General features: G+C 42.9%; 1 protein-coding gene across 19 annotated transcripts in view; it reads left to right on the forward strand.

The window, feature by feature from the left end:
* Nucleotides 1-22,259, forward strand: part of PARD3 (par-3 family cell polarity regulator) — a 656,180-nt gene that overhangs the window by 1,118 nt on the left and 632,803 nt on the right. The gene's annotated exons all lie outside the window — the stretch shown is intronic.

The raw sequence follows: 22,259 nt of genomic DNA on the forward strand, positions 1-22,259 counted from the left end.
GCAGCCAATCTGCGAGCACAACTCTCGGCATGCCTTGATGGCATAGTAACATGGCTGCAGCATGAAAAAAGTTCCAGAAATTGACCCTGATGCCTCTGAATGACAATCCTCCGCAGTGTTTGTGACCATAGCTGGAGTGTCGCATGCCCTGCCGATATATCCTCATGCTCTATGTACATTATCACTGATTTTTGGAAGAAATGTTGCAGTCATCTAGTTACACCACAATAATATCTGTGAGCTCAGTTATCTGATTGGCTGTGTCAGACATTGGGAGCAGCAGTAGAAACTCCGTTTTCTACTTTTTGGAGGATGAGTAAACAGTTTGTGAAAAAAATGGCTGGCGATGTTTGTTTTATTTGGAAAAGTTCAACTTGGCCCAAACAAATAAATAAATGCAGAGAACATTGTGGCAGGAGGTATCCTCACCCCCCTAACTTCTCTCACTCCATCAGAGATAATGTGATCAGTAGGTGATGTCTCCTTCTTGTCACCTGACTACTGAAGTGAGTGACTGCTGTGGTCAAGGAGGATTAGAATGGGATGTCATTGGCCTAAACACAGCCATCACTGCAGTTTAAGTACACAAGTAATTGCTCCTTTTATTTAATTTTCTCTGAGTTGGCTAAAATTTTTATTTTTTTTGCAAAAGTCTATTGCTGTTATTTCAAAGGTTTTATTAACACTGCGCGTTTCAAAACCATTTCTTTTCACTTGAGACGATGCCAGTATGGCAGTGGAATGCGTAGTGTTAAATTAAGTACCTTCAAAATGAATGCAGCAAGATACCTCTTTTCCAGCAGTGCAGCCACTTTTTAAATGTGTTGTTATCATTCTTGGAAATTGTATCTGATGGACTTTGGCTTTGCACAGCTGGACGACCTATTTAACATTGAGCGTGCTGCAATCATATGATAGCCGCAGACTCAAGGTGTGCTGGGAATTGTAGTTCTACGATACAACAGCTGGAGTGGTAGAGGTTGCTGATCCCCCCCCCCCCCCCCCCCCCCCGTTCATTAAATTGCAGTTGCACAACTCTATGCAATGTTGCATGCGCTAGCAAAATGCTACTTTTGGACGAACATTGATATTTTTTTCCGCGTAGCATAGCTTTAGTCTATCGTATAACGCTAAGTTACCCGATGCAAACAAGTAGTGGATCATTCTATGGTAACTTACGTTACAACACAGTTAGTAACTTGCCTTACAATAGGTTTACTTCTCATATGAAGTAATGGTACTGTAACGCAAGTCACTACCTTGTGTTGTAACGTAAGTTACCAAGTAATACAGTCTTTGGTATTTAATTTCTATTCTTGAAAAATCAAACTGTTGAAATCTATTGAGAATAGTTTAATGTACAATATACATTCTCATGTTTGTACCTGCTTTCAAAGAACAGTCTGAAGCCACTATTAACTCAGTTTTCCGCTTGTGAATGTAACATAAGTTACCATGGAATGACCCTAGTACTTGCTGTAATTATGATGATGAAAGCAGTGCTATGATGGTTCTGTATTGGTTTTCCTGCGTGCTGTGTATACTCTTACATATGATTACCCGCCAACAACTCTCCCTCTTGATTACCACTAATCTAAAGGGGTTCTAGCAGCTAGACCAGAGATCGTTATGTTGGGGAAGTTGCTTCTGTGTCCCTGATTAACTTTTAAGTAGGTCTTATGAATTCTTGACTATGATCAGACCAGTGACTGTGGTAGTGTTCTACATAGGCTAATACTGGGATAACACACTGCAGCAGTAACAATAGAAAGTGTGGTACAGACAAATAAAACCTTTTTACGAGATACATTAAAAGGGTAGTTCCGTATTTTAAATTGACACATCACTAACAGCGGATCTTCTAGGATGCGATCCTGAGAATGAAGGTTACTGCTGTGCTTGTAGAGCTCTTATCACCTACTTTTTTTTTTTTTCTAGCCACTTCTGAATGGGATGGCAGCCATCACTTGACTTGGATCTTACTGCAGCTCCTTACAGTACGGGTGGCTGATGTGTGACGAAAGAGAGTGAAGGAGATTCAGCTCTAAATTATAGGGGCATAGCCTTCACTTTCCGGATTTGTAGGCCATCCAGAGGTTAGACCTCCATTGATCATGAAGCTGTGGTACACCCTAGCAGTAAGCCATCACTCTCTAGGGGTATGTGCACGCGACGTCTTCATCAGGCAGGTCCACTCCAAAACCCACCTGAAAAAGCACGTAAAATATGCTGCTAATAATGAACCTGTGCACAGCAGTATCAAAACGACTTACTGTGCAAAAGTGCTGTCTTATAGGGCTTTTTTTTTTTTTTTTTACCGCTTCAGACCTTGAAAGCCTCACAGTTGAGAAGGAATGGAGTTGTCTAAATGACGTTAGGTGGCCTGCGCTGCTGGAGTAAGCGGAATTTTCAACAATGATTGTAATAGGGTTTTTCTATTCACAACGCGTTTCAGCGCCGTCCCAGCATCTTTATCGAGTAGGAACAAAAACAAGTGTGCAAGGACGTGATCAGAGCTGTTAAAAGAAGTGACCTGATCGTTCTTCAGGCTTGGAGGCCACTAGTGTACTAGCTATTGAAACCGTTCTACGCCCGAGTGGTGAGCATTTTGTATTGGTAAAGTTATACAGTACCTTCAATAAAATGATACCGGAGATCGCGGCATGAGCACTCACTGACTCCAGCACCATTTTATTGAAGTAATGTACTACAGTGTCAAAATAGCAGTGAGCATGCGCCGGCCATACGAATAAGGGTGATGGCTGGCGCATGCACACTGCTACTATGCCGTTGTAATAGAATCCTTCAGTAAAATGGTGCCGTGGTGAGCGCGTGCACATACTGCGCTGACGGTGCCATTGTTTTAAGATGTGGTGTCCGTGAATTTGTATTTACAGTGTATTCAATAAAATGGCGCTGGAGATGGCAGTATGCGCACACACTGACTCAGGCGCCATTTTGTTGAAGAATTCTACTACAACGTCGATATAGCAGTGTGCACTTGCCGGCCATGGTTATAATGTAGCCTGCTATATTGACGTTGTAGGAGAATAGTAGAATTCTTCAATAAAATGGTGCTGGAGTCAACGCATGTGTATCCCGCGATATCATGCACCATTTTGTCGAAGGTACAGTGTCAGCGTCTTCAATAAAATGGCACCGTAGTGCTCTAAGCGTACACACTGGCTCCAGCGCCACACTCTGCAGTCAATATGACAATGTGCACGCAGCGGCCATAGAGTTTAAAGCGACGGGCAACATGTGCACACTGCTATGTTGACGTTGTAGTGCAATTCTTCAATAAAATGGTGACGGAGTCGACACGTGCGCATCCTGCGATATCCGGCTCCGGTTTGTTGAAGAGAATGTCTTCAATAAAATGACGTCAAAGTACAGTATGCGCACATGCCGACTGCGGCGCCACACTGCTCAGGCAGCGCCCATCCCAGCTTCAGACATCCACTGTTATACATCCACTGTTATATATAATGTTAAAAAAGACTGCTTATCGCAAAACCTGCAATAAAGACGCTTAAAACCACGGACGTTGTGTGCCCATTCAGGAAACAAGACTTCCACTTGATTAAAGCCAACCATCCTGCAGTTAGCTGATATATCAATGAATCTAGACCAGCACTCCAGAGAGCATCAGTTCAGCGTCGAGTGACTTTATGACACTCTAGACTTACCGATCTGAATCTGCGCAGTGTACAGAAATCAATAGTTAGTAACATTTAGGGTGATATACGTTTCGTGAGCCGTATAACTGTTGGGGGGGGACTTACTGACTAATTAAAAAAAAATTCTGCTGGTCCGAGGTGATCTACCTACGTAGAAGACCAAGCCGTGCTGTTGCCTACAGTGCTGCTGTCCGGCGCGGTGTGCGGCTGACATCGCTACTGCACATGTTTGCAACCGCTTGGTCTTCGTGGGTCGATCACCTTGGACCTCAAGACCTTGTTTAATCAGTTAGCGAGTCTTTTCCCCAATAGTTATTTGCTGACAAAAGGGAATCAGTGGGAGTCCTGTCAATGCCAGGTTACAATGTGTAAGGCTAGTTTCACTTTTGCGCTTTTGAGTGCAGCGACGGCCTACGCACGGCCGCCACTAAGCCCCGCCCACTGCCGCGCCTCCACCTGTAGCTCCGCCTACCGGCGCATGACGCTGCATGCGTCCTGCGTCCCCTATCTTTATCACTGGGGGCGCAGCCCGTGCGCAGTATGCGTTTGGCGGCGCATGCGTCCTTTTCACGGTGCGCCGAGCGCAACCAAACTGCAGCAGGTTGCGTTTGGCGCTGGTCGGCGCACCGTGAATAGGACGCATGCGCCGCCAAACGCATACTGCGCACGGCCTGCGCCCCTAGTGATAAAGATAGGGGACGCATGCAGCGTCATGCGCCGGTAGGCGGAGCTACCGGCAGAGGCACGGCAGGGGCCGGGGCTTAGCGGCGGCCGTGCGCAGGCCGTCGCTGCGCTCAAAAGCGCAAATGTGAAACTAGCCTAAGAAAAGGGGAATACAAGGAATCGGAGCCAAACAGCTTCAGGCATGTCAGGTGGAAGCAGGGAGAGGATATCTTTAGGACAGGTTATAGGTTATGCAGTTTCCATTCTCTCTGAAGTTTTGCAGTATGGTGTCAGAATATCTGCTTACCAGAAAACTCCTTTAAGAGATTTGTGATCTAAAAAAGTTCAAAGCAGTGCATAAAATGTGGTCACGGTGTTACATTACATTCCGTCGCTGCTCAGATGCTTCCAAATACTGAGTTATTAAAGAAGGCGAATTTTGCATCAGAACAGTAACTTGTACACAAGCTCTCTACTTCCCTATACTGGAGCTGCGGCACTCTAAGAGTTAGGCTGTGTACCCACGTTGCGGATTGTATACGTTTTTGCTGCGTTTTCTGCCGCAAAAACACTGCGGAAATGCATACAGAACGCACCCCATGCATTCCTATGGCATTCCGCACATGCTGTGCTAATGCTGCGTTTTTTTCCACGGCGGAATCGCATAGCGGAAAAAGAGGCAGCAGGCTCATTATTTTTGCAGAATCGCCGCAATTCCGCAAAGAATCGCCGCAATTTCGCACATATAGGAATGCATTGTTCCACTTACTTTCCGCATGTGGCTATGCCCACCATGCGCAAAGTGAGCGGATCATGTGCGGATGGTCCCAGGGCCTGGAGGAGAGGAGACTTTCCTCAAGGCCCTGGGTACCACATCCCTGTAAAAAAAAAAAAATAAAAAATAAAAAATCAGGCTATACTCGCCTTCCGGCGTCCCCTGCAGCGTCCCCAGGCCTCAGCGATGCTCCCGCCAACTCCTGTTCCCAGTAATGCCTTGCAGCAAGGACCTGTAATGACGTAGCGGCCTCGTGAGACAGCTACGTCATCAAAGGTCATTGTCGCAAGGCATCGCTGGGAACGGGAGCATCGCTGAGGCCTGGGGACGCTGCACGGGACGCCTGAAGGTGAGAATATCACGATTTTTTATTTTTAACATTCTATCTTTTACTATTGAGGGTGCATAGGCGGTCTCAATAGTAAAAAGTTGGTCACAGTAGTCAAACACTATGTTTGACAAGTGTGACCAACCTGTCAATCACATTTGAAGCATCGCTTGGAATGTGCTTGAATTTCGCCCGCGAAAATCGCGTGAAAAACCCTTGTTTCCGTGGGAATTCCATGCGTTTTTCCCGCGGCGGAAGTTGCGGAAATGCTGCGGAAATTTCCGCAGTATCTCTGCAACGTGAGTACATAGCCTTAAATATGCAGTGTTTCCATTTTTTGTTCCATACTCTTTGTGTATGCCCCTTTATAAAATGGCATAGGCTGCCAAATGTTTATCTGCCAAGCAAAGAGCAAAAGGGCCGAAGGATTGACTTTTCATATCCCTTGGTTGCTTTCCTGGTGCCATATGATAAACCTGCAATTCTTCCTTCTCCTGCACAGGTTTTTTTTTTAAACAGAATCAGCATTTCCACTCTTTCCTGATGAGAGTGACACATCATTACATGAGCCTGGTTCCTACTAGTCTGCTGTCTGGTTCTGGTTATCCTCCCTGTTTATTGGGATTTCATTCCGCTTTCCATGAAAACAGTCAGGCAATGAGACACATTACTAGTTAAAAGGCTTGAAGTTGCTGTAAAACGCTTTTGCGTTGTCTCTGGCATTCCTGTGGGCCCCAGCAATGACTTCTAGGCACGTGACAGTGGTGAGCGCTGTGATCAGGATATTCTCCACGGTGTCTGCTGTGACTGCCGAGATGATGTGCTATGATCGATACTAATCCACTGATGGCAACATATGTATCTTAAGACATTATTAATATTCCGTCAAATGTCTTCAGGCCAAAACTGGAATTCTGAAGATATTAGATTTCACTTATAACCAACTGGGAGATGTTTCTGTACTATTTCTTTTTTATAATTTGGTTGTTTTTTTTTTTAATTTTTTTTTTTTATCGCCATTCTGTTAGGGAACTACGGTACTAAGATTTGCATTTTCAGGCTCCATTAGGGTTATGTTGCTCATAACCAGCTATTTTGGCAAAACCAACTGATCATCTAATACTGGGGGTTAGGCTTACACTCGAGCTGTTGTGAAACTACAATTCCCAGCATGTCCTGACACTGTGTCATGGTCACCTATGGCTCACTGATGCATATTGGCCAGTCCGATACGGTTTGACCTCAACCCAGACAAAGCGACTGTTCACAATTTTTTTTTTAAAAGGGAAATTGGCTCACTAGAATTTTTTTTTTTTCCTCTAAAAGCAGGTAATGTCTATTTAAAAAATAAATAAACTCTGTTTTGGTGGTCCCTGCCAGCCTCTGTTTACTTGGATTGTGTGAGGTACATCGGTGTTACTGAACCTGCCTGTAAGGACTGTTCTTACTGTGCGTCCAGGCTTCTGACCTAGGCTCCATCTGAATCGCGAAAATTGTATGTGTGGGAATGAAAATGTGAAACTTTGCTCTCCTTTCCGGAGATGTCCTACTTTTCGGACCGGTGTAAGGATGTGATAGACGGTTATATAAGTGCCCTTAGTTATTCCTGCTGATGGTACAGGATGTTTTTATTTTATATTTTTGGAAAAAGTTGATCAAGAACTAAAAACAGGCAACATAGCTGCGTGTAATGGGATCTCCTGCCGGCTGGTGCGTCCTTGTATTAGTTGGTCGTGGAGCAGCCTGCGTGATGGAATTCTTGGCATACCTGTTAATCTACATGTGTGCTCTGTATTGTCACTTGGACACTTTAGAGAGAACCATTTTGCGGTCTTCTTACTGACTTGTTTTGGAATTATGATCCTCATCAATTACTTACTAAGGGTACCGTTACGCTTAGCGACGCACCACCCGACAACGATACCACCTGGTAAGGATCGCTGGTGCGTCGCTAAATGGTCGCTAGTAAGCTGTCAAACAGACAGATCTACTGAACGACGCAGCAACGATCCGTATAACGACCTCGGCAGTCGTTGGGACCTTGTCACACAGCAGCTATTCTAACGACTCACACCTGCGTCCATGATTTGAGTCGCTAACAAGGTCGCTCGTCGGTGTCAAACACAGCGATGCATGCTGGTCAGCGGGACACCAGCGGTCAAAAAATGGCCCAGGACATTCGAGCACGATCAGCGATATCCAGCGGGGGCCTGGTCTCCGCTATGTGTCACACGTAACGAGATCGCTATGTGAGACGGGGCCATCGGGGTTTGTGCACACAATCCGTAAACTCTGCATGCTTTACGCCGCGTACTTGTGTGACGACAACCCGCAGCGGCCAGATGTTACAGCATAGCGGATGGGATTTCAAGAAATGCCTTGCCCCACTATGCGTGCACCGACGCTCACTCGCAGTGACGGACAGCACGTCTATTTATCTGGCAGAGACGCGAGTCTCCGCAAGATAAGTTTCACCCGTACAATGTATAGGATGCGTTGCTGCAGGCCGCGTCCAAGGCTCCATCAGTGCTTAACGGCACATCGTGAACGCGTGCCGCTTTACGGCATACGTCGCGATGCGCCACCTAATGGTGTATGGCAGCGTTAACGGATTGCCTTACACCGCGTTATACCACGGTGTAACGCAGTCCGTTAAACGTACTGCCATAGCGCAGTGAGAATAAGTCTACACTTCAAATCTTTTAAGACTGTGTTCACAAATTGCGTTTTTTGATGCCAATTTTCAGCTGCGTTTTACTGTACAGTACCAGCAAAATGTATGAGATTTCGGAAATCTAATGTACACAGCTTGTTTTTTTTTTTTTGTCCTCCCAGTATTTTGTGCAAAACAATGTTTTATGCAGAATGTCACACCTTTCAGGGTTTTTTTTTTGTGTTTTTCACCCATTGAAAGTAATGGGTGGTGCAAAAAATGCTGACAAAAAAACACAGGTATCAGTTTTTACTGCATTTTTTTTTTTTGGACCAGAACCTGATGAAGTAGAATCAGATATTTTTTTGCACAAAGCTTTATCAGCACACACGAGACAAATGTACCCTGACAAAAAGGATTTAAAAAAATAAAGCAACAAAAGCGAAACAAAACCTGCTTTTTTGAGGCAAGTTTCTTACTGCCAAAAGAACAGGCTTTGCCTTAGGTGAAAAATGCATTAAAAACGCAAAGAGTGAACATAGCCTTAAGGCTATGTCTGCAGCATTTCCGCAACTCCCCGCCACGGGTAAAACGCATGCGTTTTCCCGCTAAACACAAGCGTTTTTAGATTGCGGAATGCTAGCGCTTTTCCAAGCGATTTGCAGTATCACTTGGAAAAGTGATTGACAGGTTGGACACACTTGTTAAGATAGGATGTTAAAAATAATAAAAAAAAAAAATAAAAAATCGGGATATACTTGACCCTCTGTCGGCCCCCGGAGTCCTTCCCGCCTCTCAGCCACGCTGCCAGCATCTTCCGTTCCCAGAGATGCCTTGCGAGTCGCGACAATGACCTCTGATGAGGTAGCATCACGCGAGACCGCTACGTCATCAGAGGTCATTCGCGCAATGCATCCCTGGGAACGAAAGATGCTAGCAGCGTGGCTGAGAGGCGGGAAAGACTTCGGGGGCCGACAGAGGGTAAGTATATCCCGACTCTTTTTTTTTTCTTTTGTAATTTTAATTCTATTTTTACAGGGATATGGTACCCAGGGCATGGAGGACAGTCCCTCTCCTCCAGATCCTGGGTACCATCCACACATGAAGCGCTCACTTTACGCATGGTGGCCATAGCCACATGCATAAAGTGAGCGTTTCAATGCAATCCTATGGCGGTAAAATCCGCAGCATGGGCACAGTAATTGCGGAATCCCATAGAATTGCCTGGGGATGCGTTTTATCAGCATTTCCGCTGTGGCAAAAATGCGGCAGAAACGCGTAAAAAAAAAAAAAAAAAAAAGCAACGTGGGCACACAGCCTTAAAAGTGCACTTCCTAATCATTCTCATCCCTTCAGTAATGAACAAGTTAATTTTCATTGTCGCGGGCTGGTGTAACAAAACCTATTAAAAAAGAAAAAAATGTATATTTGTGACCCCAGGACCTGCACCACTTCTCTGCATTAAGTACGGTGGTCCCCTAGAATTGCTCGGTGTCGTGTGGCAACTGCAGTCAATCAGTGGTCGCTGATCGGCTGCAGTCTGCACACTGTGTTTGAACAGGATGAGGACGCGGCTGAACATCTTTCATGGGCTCTCGTATCTTCTCTTAAACATCTGTCAGTCCGATCATGAAGAGCTTTGTTTTTCCATATAATTTAAAAGAGTCCCTGCCGTTGCTCAGTATATACTATAGTAATATCTGGATGGTGCGAGGGCAGGAGAAGGGGAGTAATCCACATTAGCGCTCAGTCAGCACTTTCGGCGTGTCCAGTGTTTAGTCTGCTCTGTGTCAGAAGCCGTGTAATACCATCTTCTCTGCGGATAGATTACACTTATTGAGAAAATAACAGCACTTGCTGACTTTTCTGTTGTCTGTACTTCCATACTGTCCTGCTGATATTTGGAATATTCATTCTGATTTTAATCATAGTTTTTCATGAATATTTTTCAATAATTGGTTGCAAGTTATTATAGAGGATGATCCATAAAGAGCGGCATTCTGTTTTTATTTTCAACATCTATCACTAAATTCATATTTGGTACATAAATCAGTGGATGTGAGTCCAGAGCACACCTTACTGATTACTTACGGTAGTCCTCCGTTTTTACAGATTTTTACATTTACATTTTGTATAACTTGCAGGACAGTGACCTTTTTTTTTTTTTTTTTTTTTTTTTCCTCTCTGTAATGTTCATTTCACATTGTGTCTGCACCCTACAGTGCCGTATGTTGGCTCCTAATGGCCACAGTGGATAAAACGAAAAGTGAGCTCCATGATATATACCGCAAAGTTTGCTGTGCCTTCCCGTGCAGTTAAAAATAAGAGTACACCTATGCATATACCACCCAAGTTGAAGCCCATAGGACAATAACTCACAGATTTATTGGCTTGTACGTTAATTGTCAGCATTAAAAATTGTTCTCGGCAGCATATTGCTTCGTATAACAAGATGTTCTGCCGATAATGGTTCCATCATGTGCGCACAGAACAATCGTTCTTCAGTGCAGAGTCCTTTGTTCGAAATATTCTTCAGTATCCACAAGTCCTGTTCTGTAGGGTTAGGGCTTCACAGCGGTTGTACATGCCATACTTATTGTGTTTGGCAATAGTGACAGATTGAAAAGTGATAATATAAACTAATATATAACTTACGGTGAAAAAAAGGGCAATTTGCCATTTAAAGACAACTTGTCACCAGGTGAAAAAGTGCCTTTTTTTTTTTTTTTATAAACTATTTTTGTTCCTCTGCTCCCCTGTTTTTTTTTTTTTTTTAAATCATTTATATACTGTAGCTTTTTTTATTTACCGTAGTTCTAATTTGGATGTCCTTTACTAAGGGCATTGCTCACAGACTCTCCAGGTCTTTAGCCTGCTCTGCATATTTAGGCTGTGTGCCCACGTAGCGTTTTTGATGCGTTTTTCGGGGTCAAACCGCATCAAAAACGCTTAAAAGAAGTATCCCATTCATTTAAATGCATTTTGGCCTTTTTGTGCCAATGGATGCGTTTTTTACCGCTAAGGAAACGCTTAGGCCTCTTTCACACATCCGTTTTGCGCCATCAGGCGAGATCCGGCTTTTTTTTTTGTAAAACCGGATCCGGCGAAATGCAATGCCGGATCCGGCTTTTCCCCATTGACTTGTATTAGCGCCGGATGGCATTGCGGTTCGTCCGTTTTTTGCCGGATCCAGCTATTTGTCTCATTCCGGCGTCTGGTAAAAACGGCTACTGTAACGTTTTTTGTCTCCGGCGAAAAAGCTGGAAGCGCCGGATCCGACGCTTCCGGCTTTTTGCCACAATGAAAGTCTATGGGCGCCGGATCCAGAAAAAGACTGATCCAGCCACCGGATCCGTTTTTTTAAGTCTGCGCATGCTCAGATCCAATTGGCCAGCCCTCAGGAAACAGATATAACCTGCTAGATGGATCCGGCAGAAAAACGGATCCGTTTCTACAGTTGTCCAACATTTACGCCAGATCCGTTTTTTCTAAAAATAGCCGGATCCTGCCTGACGGCAAAAAACTGATGCGTGAAAGTAGCCTTAGTGGTAAACGCAGCATGTTAATTAATTTACGCTTAGGTCCGCATTTTGGCTATTTCCAATAGTCCAAAAGACGCGCGGAAAAAAATGCATCAAAAACGCGTGTTTTCTGGGAAGGAGAACCCGTTTCCTGAGCGTTTAAAAAACGCTACTTGGGCACATTGCCTTAATCTATAAACAACGTCCCTTTGGTAAAGACCTTAAAAATTAACACTTATTAAAAAGGCCCACATCTATAGAACCATATGGTGGATTTATAAAAAATAGAACGCCAAGAAACTGAATATTCAGGCGAGAGCTGGAAAAGCAATAAGGCCAAAAATTGGACACTTTTGGTGATAGGTCTTCCTTAAACATTTTCTAACAGTGTTGGTTTGTTTGCCATTTATACATAAGGTTTATGGTTCGGTATACAGAAGCGGTGGGGCTTTGTGCAGTACTGACTGATATTAGAATACACTTATAACTAGAATATTAAAACCAATGACAGTTTAAGTGAAAACCATTGGTTATCCATGACAAAAAACCGAAGCTATCAACAGGTTCAAGATGACCTTTATACATGCTCTCTAGACACTTCAGTACAAAAGATAGGGTCAGAATCTGACCATCGTGGCTAATGTGCATGTGGTGTTTCCTGAAACAGGAAGTTAGTGTCAAACATAAAGATGAGCAAGCACTAAAATGCTCATTACTGAAACCGAGCAATACCTAATCCTCGTTTCGAGCATAATGGGAGTCATTGGGAAAGCCGAGCATTTTTCCAAAAAGATTTGGGGGGCAGTGAAAATGTTAAAATGGATGGGAAAAAGTGCTGAATGGAAAGAGAATAGCATGGGGAAGAACCCTGGAAGCATCTCACTCCCAGATCGCTGCTGAGAGCAGTGGTGTCACACTTATACTCCACTTTAAGGACTGACAATAAAACATTCAAAATTGACGAGAAATTGGAGATTACAGGAAAAAAAGTATTACCGTAAACATTTTTTGCTGTATAATGATTTATAAAGATAAATTTAAATGGATTTAAAAAAAATTATAAAGTAAGTAAGCCAAAATTGAAATTTCCAATTTATAAAAAAAAAAATTCAGTGTAATTTATGAAGAAAGCAAGAACTGCCAAAAATAAGGGTTTGAGATGCACCCTGTATTAGACATAAAGGAGGGCCTCATACACATTCTGTTCAAATTGTCATGTAATGGTACTCCTAGACTCACAAAGGCTATTCACGAAGTGTAAATCCTGCCCAAAATTACAAGCATGGTCATCCATACAACCTTGAAGGCACCAACTGTAGTATCTCATTCAAATATTGTGAGCAAAGTGTAGTTGTGGTACTCCTAAAAGTTATGCTGAGTGCAAAGCCTTCCAAAAATTACAAGCCTGGTCATCTATACACCCTTGAAGACAGCAACTGGACGGCCTCAATAAAATATTAATAAAGTGTACACCTTTAGCATGCCAATTTTGTTTTTATTTCAAACCTGCAAAATTTCACACCAAGCAGGTTGTACAGTATATATATGACAATAGTCAGTTTTTTGACCCAAAATATTTTGTGAAGTGTACCAGGCCAAGCAGTTTTAAAAATTTTAACCTACCGTAATCTTACGAAAAATAAAAAGTTAAACTGTAATTTCTAAAAAGTTTTGGAAGGTGTTTTTGCAGTTTAATATACCAGCGAAATGTAGCAAAAACCGCGTTAGTGTATGGATGAATAAATGTTTTTGTTGGATTTTTTTTGTATAACCCCAAAATGTAACAGCACGTAAAACCGTATGGATGAGCAATTGAATCCAGAAAATTATCACATTGTAGTGTTCTATATACCACCGAAATGTGCCACAGAACACGTAATAACCTATGGATGAGCAAAACAATACCGATACATTTTTGACTGCTTGTTTTTAGGGTTGTATAGTGCAGATTGCCGAATCCTGTGTAGTATGCTCTCTGTCAGGATTACCACCTATTTGCAGTTCAAGCTGGCGGTCACGTGACTGCACATATGACTTTTCCTGCTTCTGTCAGTGCTCTTCTTGGCATCACCGCTCCAAAATACGTATATAATATGTAACCACCCGCTAGAGACAAATATTTTGACTGCAAAAATTTATGTTGAGCATGCAACATAAGAACACATCAGGACACAATGGTTATCTCTGATCGCTGGGTATCTGGCTGCATAGACTAAGATCACTGAGTGTCAATGGTGACCCCTGAAAGTGTCTACAATGAGCACTGGACCACGGAGGGATGGACACAATTTTTTTTTTACATTATACAAACAACCAGATCGCTTCCAGAGCTGTTGTGAAGTCCGTGCCTCAACAGGCCAGAGCTATTTTGCGTGGAACAAATGAGACCTTCACAATATTTGGTGAATTTAAAGAGATTCTGTCACCATTTCTCTTACTGGGCTGCTTGCTGTAATTTTCATAAAATCACGGTTTCATCAGCAGGAAATTATCACTAGATGACTAGTAAACCTGCTTCCATGTAGTCCTTGATATTCATGAGCTCTGTATAATCCCGCCACCACCACTGATTGGCACCTTTCTGCCTATGCACAGTGTAGACAGAAAGCTGCAAATCAGTGCTGAGGAGGGAGGGCTTAAGGGGGCTTTACACATAGCGATATCGCTAGCAATATCACTAAAGCATCACCGATTTTGTGACGCAGCAGCGATATTGCTAGCGATATTGCTATGTGTGATGCTTACCTCCGACCAGCTCCCCCGCTGGTTATCGCTGATAGCGCAAGATCCTCCAGGTCCATTTCTTGTCGGGCGCTTCCTGCTGGCGCCGACGAGCGACGCGTGGACGCGGGTGGAGGGCGTCATCATCGCCGCGTCTGAAAGGTAAGTAACGACCGCTGCTGCATCGCTGTGAGATCTGCCTGTGTAGCAACTCACTAGCGACCATTTAGCGATGCACCAGCGATCCTGACCGGGTCATATCGTGGTCGGGATCGCTGGTGCATCGCTAAATGTAAAGGAGGTTTTATACAGAGCTCAGCAATCAGAGAACTGATAGATCTCCAGCATAGAAAAGTCATTTTTGTCAAAACTTCAGGAAGCAGCCCAGTAACTGACACATCGCTGGAATCAGGGTCTCGATATTGGAAGACTGTATCGGATAGTCCATTTTATTTAGCTTATTTACCGTAGTTCTGAAATTCCTCATTCTGACTGCCATATCTACAGTTATAGACCGTATTTATAAATGTAAGATATTTTTTTTTTCTTCTGCTTTAGATTGTACTCTTTAGATAGATCACCTTAATAACTTCATCCCAACAAAAATAAACTGAGAAAGGTAGAGGCATATCTCTCTGGACGTATCCATAGGACCTGAAGGCAAAGTGACCATTGCTCACATTTCTGCATTTGGCATAAAAGGTTTCCCATGAAGAGAGATGGAATGAAAAGGCACAGGAATAACGACAAAGAAAATGACATATTTATGGAACATGACCCCTTAAGTTTAACAAAAAGATCAGTGGAAATGGCGTTAATAGGCGGTGAGTTCGACCCCAGGAGGCCTTACACTCCATTACTGTTTGATCTATATTCATGATCACTGGTAACAATGTATATGCAATTTCCTTTTTTTAATTTAGATGCTGCAGAAAGATTAGCAGCTCCTAGTAATAATGTGTGCACTCCTTTGCATGCTAAGAAGGGCCTTGAGGACAGAGGGAAGTGATCGTTTCCCTTGCTCCGGGCCCTGATTGTTCACCATGCGCTTGTTTCCGACCCACGTGTAAATGTGATGATTGCTGGTGGCAAACACCAGGGTTGCCTGAAGTAAGTAGCGAATCATTGGTTTGTGATTGGATTTTTTTTACTGTGCTGATGATGAAAACAATATTGGCGAGCCCTGGAAGTTGTCATGATGTAAGTCGTTTCCTCTAGTGTCATAGCTTCCATTGATAGCGGAGCCATGGTGGGTGCTACTGGTTAACGCTATCAGTGGGGTCCATTTTAGATTAAAATCTATTATTCCACATGAATAGACCTGCAAAACTTTGCTGTACACATCATAAGTGTGTGATTGTTGGGGAATTTACGCCCAACAATTGTGCGAATCGTGCGCAGTCACATTTATTTCGCCATGCCAAAAAGGAAGACTTTGAAAACGAAGAATAAAACAGGGACGGTGATGCAAGACCACTGCTCCCTCCATGGAAGTCTATAGAAGTTCTCCTATCCGTCATGCTATAGAGCTCAGCTGTGTGTAAGGCCTCATTCAGATGGGTAGGAGAGCATACAGGCGCTTTATGACGGCCAGGGCTCGGCCGCACGTCTCGGACTGATTGCAAGCGTTATTAGCGTCATAGATCCCTATGATAGTGTTAGTTGGGGACACAGACCCTGCAGTCGGGCTGAGACTTGTGACTGCAATAATCCAGATTCTCAAAGACCTGTCGCCAGTTTTTGATCTTATTTTATTCTTGCTGTTCCCCTTGAAAAAAAAAATAAAGATAAATAAAAATTAAATGAATACTTTTAATAGGGTTTCAGACATTATGACTTTTTCTTATTTAGTGGTATTTTTTTTTTTATAATTTTTGCTATGGGAGGGTTCTCTGAAGGGCATGTCTTTAGGCTGCTCTACATAATTACTTTGTGACACACACACCCATGTTAAAAGCCATAACAATTATCCCATTGGGCACACTAAATAAAAAGACCCATGTCTCTGGAACCATATGGCGGATTTAAAAAAAAAAAAAAAAAAAGCGAAAAACAAAGAAAAGCTAAATATCGGGAGTGAAAGGAATAAAATACAAGCAACAACTGGCCATTTTTGACCTGGTTCCAGGTCCTCTTTAATTATGGTTCGTATTACAAAGGGGTATTCTCCAGGGCTGTGGAGTTGGTAAGCCAAACATCCGACTCCTCAATTTCCATGACACCTACTCCCTCATACCAGGGCTGTGGAGTCGGTAAGCCAAACCTCCATCTCCGATTCCTCAATTTCCGTGACACCGACTCTGACTCCCACTCCACCAAAATGGGCTCCAACTCCACAGCTGTGGTATTCTCAAGTTTGAAAGTCCAAGGGATAGAGGATAACTTCCCGATCATTGGTGGCCTGAACTGATCCCGAGAACCAAAGATGAGGATAGTCACACGTGAATAGACTGGAGGTTGACCACTGCCGTTCCACCCATTCTTTGAGATCTCCGAGTGTCATGCTCAGCTGGTCTTAAGCACTTGCATAAGAATGAATAGAGCAGCATCGGGATTGGTGGGGGCCCAGTAGTCGGATCCCTAGCGATAGGGAAGTTGTCCTGTATTCCATTGATAGTGGATAACTTTCAAATTCCCTTTAATGGAGCCCAAACTCAAAAGTCAAAACAAGACCAGATTCATCAAGACAGGCATTTTATATTGCAGTCTAAATCCAGGGTGCACCGCAGGAAGATTTGTCAAATTTATTAAGAGGTGTTTGTGTGCTTCTAAATGAATTTGGGACATCTCTCTGATGTTGAATGTACTCCAGTGATGGACTTGAATACTTTACAATACTAAAGTGGCGTAAACTATGTTGGTTTGCACTTTGCCACAGTCCTCCTGGTAAGCTAAACCCACTTTTTAAAAAGTTGTCAAAATTTACAGCAACTATTTCACAATTTTATTACCTTACTTTTGAATGTTTTTTTTTTTGCAACACTTTAAACTGTTGTACCCCAGATTTTTAACTCAAACTTTTATCACTCATCCCCAGAGTCTTACATATTGTCCATTTTTAGAGCCAGGGAGATCTATCCAGTGACCTAAATTTCCTCACCTACTAGAACATAATAATATGATGTAATATTGGAATAGTTTCTAGCCAATAGGAAACAATATATTTTACAACTTGCCATAAATAATATAAATGCAAATAAAAAATATATGAAAAAAATTGATTTTATTCATGAAACCTTATTAAAGGAAAAAATAATGATAAAAAACCCCCCTGAAATAAAGTGGTTACTAGTTTGGAATATGGCGCTGTAGACTTGTTTTCATGAATGTCTTTTGACTGTAATTCCAACATTTTAGTATTCTACAGCACAATTTTTCCACACTAATGTTCTAGTCAGGCCTTTTGTCAGCAGGGATATGCATTAGATCTGCGTTTTCTCATCTTCACCAATACGTTTTAATTCCCTTTAGTGTAATCGAAAAGCCACTGCATGAATAGCTTCTGTTCCCTCCAAAACCCTGAGGTCAGAGAGGAGGTTGCCCCCCGCTGTGACCCTGACAGTGGGACATACATTCAATATTAATTTGCTAATGAGCCTGATACTTAGAGATTCTCTCGGGTGAAGGCTCCTCGGCGCCCTATTGATTGATCTTTAGGTAGGATTTTGTTTGACCCTTGTGCTTGCCATTATTAGTATGCAGTTATTTTCTTATTACCTCAGGTATCTGTATCTGGACTAGTTAGATAAGCCTTTGTACATTGTATACCTCCTCTGTCCTTACATGACACTAGTAAGGCTATGTGCACACGTATGCAGCAAATTTCTGCATAAAAAACGGATTCCTTCCCAGAAACTGCGTGTTTTTTTTCTGCGCGTTTTCCGTGCGTTTTTTGCGGAAAAAACGCGCGTTTTTTATGCGTTTTTTCTGCCCGGTTCCAGACACACATAGCCAGAAATGCCAAAAAATCCGCGAAATTATCGAGCATGCTGCGTTTTTTTTACCGCGAAGTGTTTTTTTCGCGGTAAGAAACACATCTATATGCACAAAAAGTGCAAAATGCATAGAAATGAATGGGAAGCTTATTTTAAGCGTTTTTTATAGCGGATTTATTGACAAATCTGTGTGTGAACACAGTTCTACTTTTTTTTTTTTTTTTTTTTTGTTTTTCTACTTCTGAATCTTAAAGAAGTGTATGGAATAACTTATACCTCTCGAGAATTGGATCCTGATTTTAGCTAAAATGCAAACCCCCAACTAAAGGGACACTTGTGTACAAAGCGCATTGAAGCCCCCCCTGCCGTATACGATTCTTTTATACTGTATCTTTTTTTTTTTTTTTTAAGCAAGGGATTTGGTTTCAAACTTCAGATTTTTGGTTAACAGTATCTGTAATTTCTGCCCTCCGAAGCCTAACGTCCCCTTATTAAATCCAACATGGTCAGCGCTTTTCTCAAATAGATTCTGCTTTCTTCCTCTTGACTAACATTGCCGTGCCAAAATTATTATTTCGCCAATTTTTTATTTCTTCGACGCATATGGCGCTTATTGGCCTTACCCCTAAACTGGCCGTCACGGTGCCCTGAAAGCTAACGGATATATAAGAAGTGCTGGCAGAGCGACACTACCGGAGCTTTCCTGGATCCGGAGAGACTTCTCTGCCCTGGATATTCAGCTTATTAGTATGCTAGACAGCAGGATGAAGCCAAATCCTCCCCAGCCCCACACTGCGCTCCTGTATTACGGCTCGTCCAGCACTTGCTGTGTGCAGCATTTGGTATACGATGCAGCGTGGACCATAAAAGGAGCAAGATGTTAATACTAATTATTGGAAAAGCGTTTCACTTTGGAATGAATGCACTATTTAAATTAGCTACGTCACCAGATTTCCCAATGCAAACTGCATACTATATTATATAGATCTTAGACCTGATAAGGATGGTGTATTTACTTTTATATGTCAGAATCGCTTTATAACCCTCTTTCAAATTTTAACTATTTCCTCTGACCTTTCTTAATTAACAGCTCCTCAGTGTCCCTCCTCCCTGCTGCTGCTGAGTTCTCACACTGCTTGGTACAAGCTGCAGCTGTCAAGTCAAGCTGGGTTAGATTGAATACTCTTGGACTCATGAGCTTTATCTTTATAGCTGGACTCCTAATGTTAATTTCACGATTGTACAGCCATTCTGCATCAACCGTTTCATCATGTGTAAGAGATCTAAATAAAAATAAAATGTATATAAAGGACTAATTCATCAAGTAGTTTTTCACAAGTTAGAGGTGGGCATGTGGATGACGCGTCCTATATCATCCACATAGCGCCCCCCAATCGTGTTCTCATGCAGGCGTAGTTCTCTGCTATGTACTGTAACGCGCATGCATCGGGAGAGGTCAAAGAGCGTTGATGACTCGGAAGTAAAGCCAGTGCGTTACAGGACCTTAACAGGGCAGAGCGAACTACGCCTGCGCAAGAGGCACTGATGATGACGTAGGGCGGTTCCTCCATATGATGCAGGGCCGGAGGACGGCACTTGTGATGAGAGAGGAGGTGCTGAAGCAAGACCAGCGACGCCAACTGGACTGGCCCGCGCCATATGGGGGTTTAAGAAGAATTTTTTTACTTTTTTTTTTTTTTATTTTTTTATTTTTTTTGTACTATTCATATATTTATATATGATTAAATTGACACCTGGGTGTTACCAGTCTGCTTGTCAGAGGGTGGACCCTCGATTGTCAGTTGAGTACAAATTGAAGGAACAACACCAGGCCCAGCTCTCCTGAGTTTGAGCGATACAGACAATAGTTTACTAAAACTTGTTCCACCAGGAGAGCTGGCAGGTCTTCTCTAAGGAAGTTCTCTGCGGCCTTAACTACAACTACCAGCAGCCCTTGATACCTGCAAGTCATCAGGTCTAATTACGCACTGTTGTTCAGCTTTCCAGAGACCCTGAAAGGCATTGAGTAAAGACAGTCACATTGCAGATTTATTCACGAGTCCAGAAAGATTCCGTGTTTTGTATCACATGGCCATCTGTCCAGCTTAAATAGCATGCATATTAAAGTTGGCCGAATCCACTAATTTCTGCAGGATGTGTTGACTACCTGCATATGGCGGCCCCCCGACTCTGGAGTCAGCAGGGGGCATGATTTCTGTAAAGTTACCAGTATATGTAGAGAAAGTCCACAGCAGTTTACTGCTCTGACCACGTGGATGATGTGAACAAATCTCTGTGGGTTTTGTATTTATTTGTATTTTTTTTTTGAGTATATTGCACAATAACCTGCCAATCTTGTTTTATGTAATGGAGACCTGTGTGCTATGCATGGTATGCAAGCTATGCTGATATGCGCTGTATAAAGCCAGTGTCTATGAATGGGTTGTTCACCTTCTACATAAGGAAACTGAATCTAGTCTCTCAAGCTCAATGTTCCTACCAGGATGCTAGTGCAGTGGTGGTGTTGTTCCATTTTTTTAAATTTTTTTTTTTGCAATTTTTCCACCATTGATGTTGACACCTTCGAACCCTTTCATTGTAGTTCGCTGCCTTCTCAGAAACCCATTTTTTGCCAAAGGGCTTCTTGCATATGGTAAAATAATAATAAATTATTCCCCTTTGGGAAGCACCGCTGATGACCGGGTTCCCTGACAATTGCCTCTTCTGACTGGGTGGGTGTGTGACTGCTGCAGTCAATCACTGGCCATCTTCAAAACGTCGCCTTGTGGTCATTGATTGGCTGCAGCTTTCACATGTCACGACAGCTAGTACCGCCTGACTTATTATCTCCTCATCTAGCCATATGGACATGTTAACTGTTGCAACCAGTGTTTCTTCTGCAGCAGTCGCATGCCGGTCTGTCCAGAAGACGACGCAAAGAGCAGCCAGTAAGGTGTTAGAGTTGAACCAAGAGATTGGCAGGACCCTGGTCAGGCAGCCACGTTGATAGTCTGTCGCCGCTGGACATGTAGCTTCCTCCTACTGCCAGCATTCCTGGTTATGGACCGCAAAAATGGCGTCAAGCTGGAAATGCCGGAAGGTAGTAGGGGGTTTGCAGAGATGTGGTCTGCTGTCCACGGACGGACTGAGCCTCTGGTCCTTTTGAATTAATTTTGCTCAACCCTGTAAAATATAATTTAATGTATTATTCTATGGTGAACTGTCGTTTGTTACAACCCCTTTTAGGCCGTGTTCACAATTCAGTATTTGACATCCATATTTGTAAGCCAAAACCGGGACTGGAGCCATCAGAGGGAGAGTATGATAGAAACACTTATGCATTTATCACCCACACCTGGGTTTGGCTTACAAATACTGACACTGTGAACGTGGCCTCAAAACAAATCTATCACGGGACCCCAAGATCTCTTCATGTACATGTCGGTCCCGTCGTGCCGGCACGGCGGCCACTGCCTGTTGCGTTATTAGTGTGAAGATAAAATGTCTGGATCCTTTGGCGGTCGGTATACGTCTTGTGTCCCTTGTTTATTTTTAAGACTCAGCTAGTAAGATTCCGCTAAAGTAAGCAGTCCTCCTTCTCATTCATTTACTTTTCATTAAGAAACCGCTAAATTTGTGGTAAATGTGACAGGCGGTCCCTTTTCCCCTTCCCCATCCTTTTTGTTGAATAGTTAATGTGCCAATTTTTCTAAAGCTGGTAATATAACCCTTCCGGGAGATCTAATTGATTCTTGGAAACCACTTTGGGAGTCTTGAAGCGCGGCTGATCTAATTTTTATTATTGTTGAAAATTCCATTTACGTAAGTGAGACAAGGGGGATGTAGTTGTTTTTTCTGCAATGGTTTCACTGGTGTTTATACTGGAAATCCCTCATCTATTGTATCTTAGGAGTTTTTCTTGATATTATGTTGTTGGGGGATTTGGAACAGTAGCTTAAGGCCCTTTTACATTTAGCGATGCA

This window comes from Dendrobates tinctorius, unplaced genomic scaffold (assembly GCF_039654945.1).
Source record: "Dendrobates tinctorius isolate UK_male_01 unplaced genomic scaffold, ASM3965494v1 ptg000070l, whole genome shotgun sequence".
NCBI classification, from domain to species: Eukaryota; Metazoa; Chordata; class Amphibia; order Anura; family Dendrobatidae; genus Dendrobates; species Dendrobates tinctorius.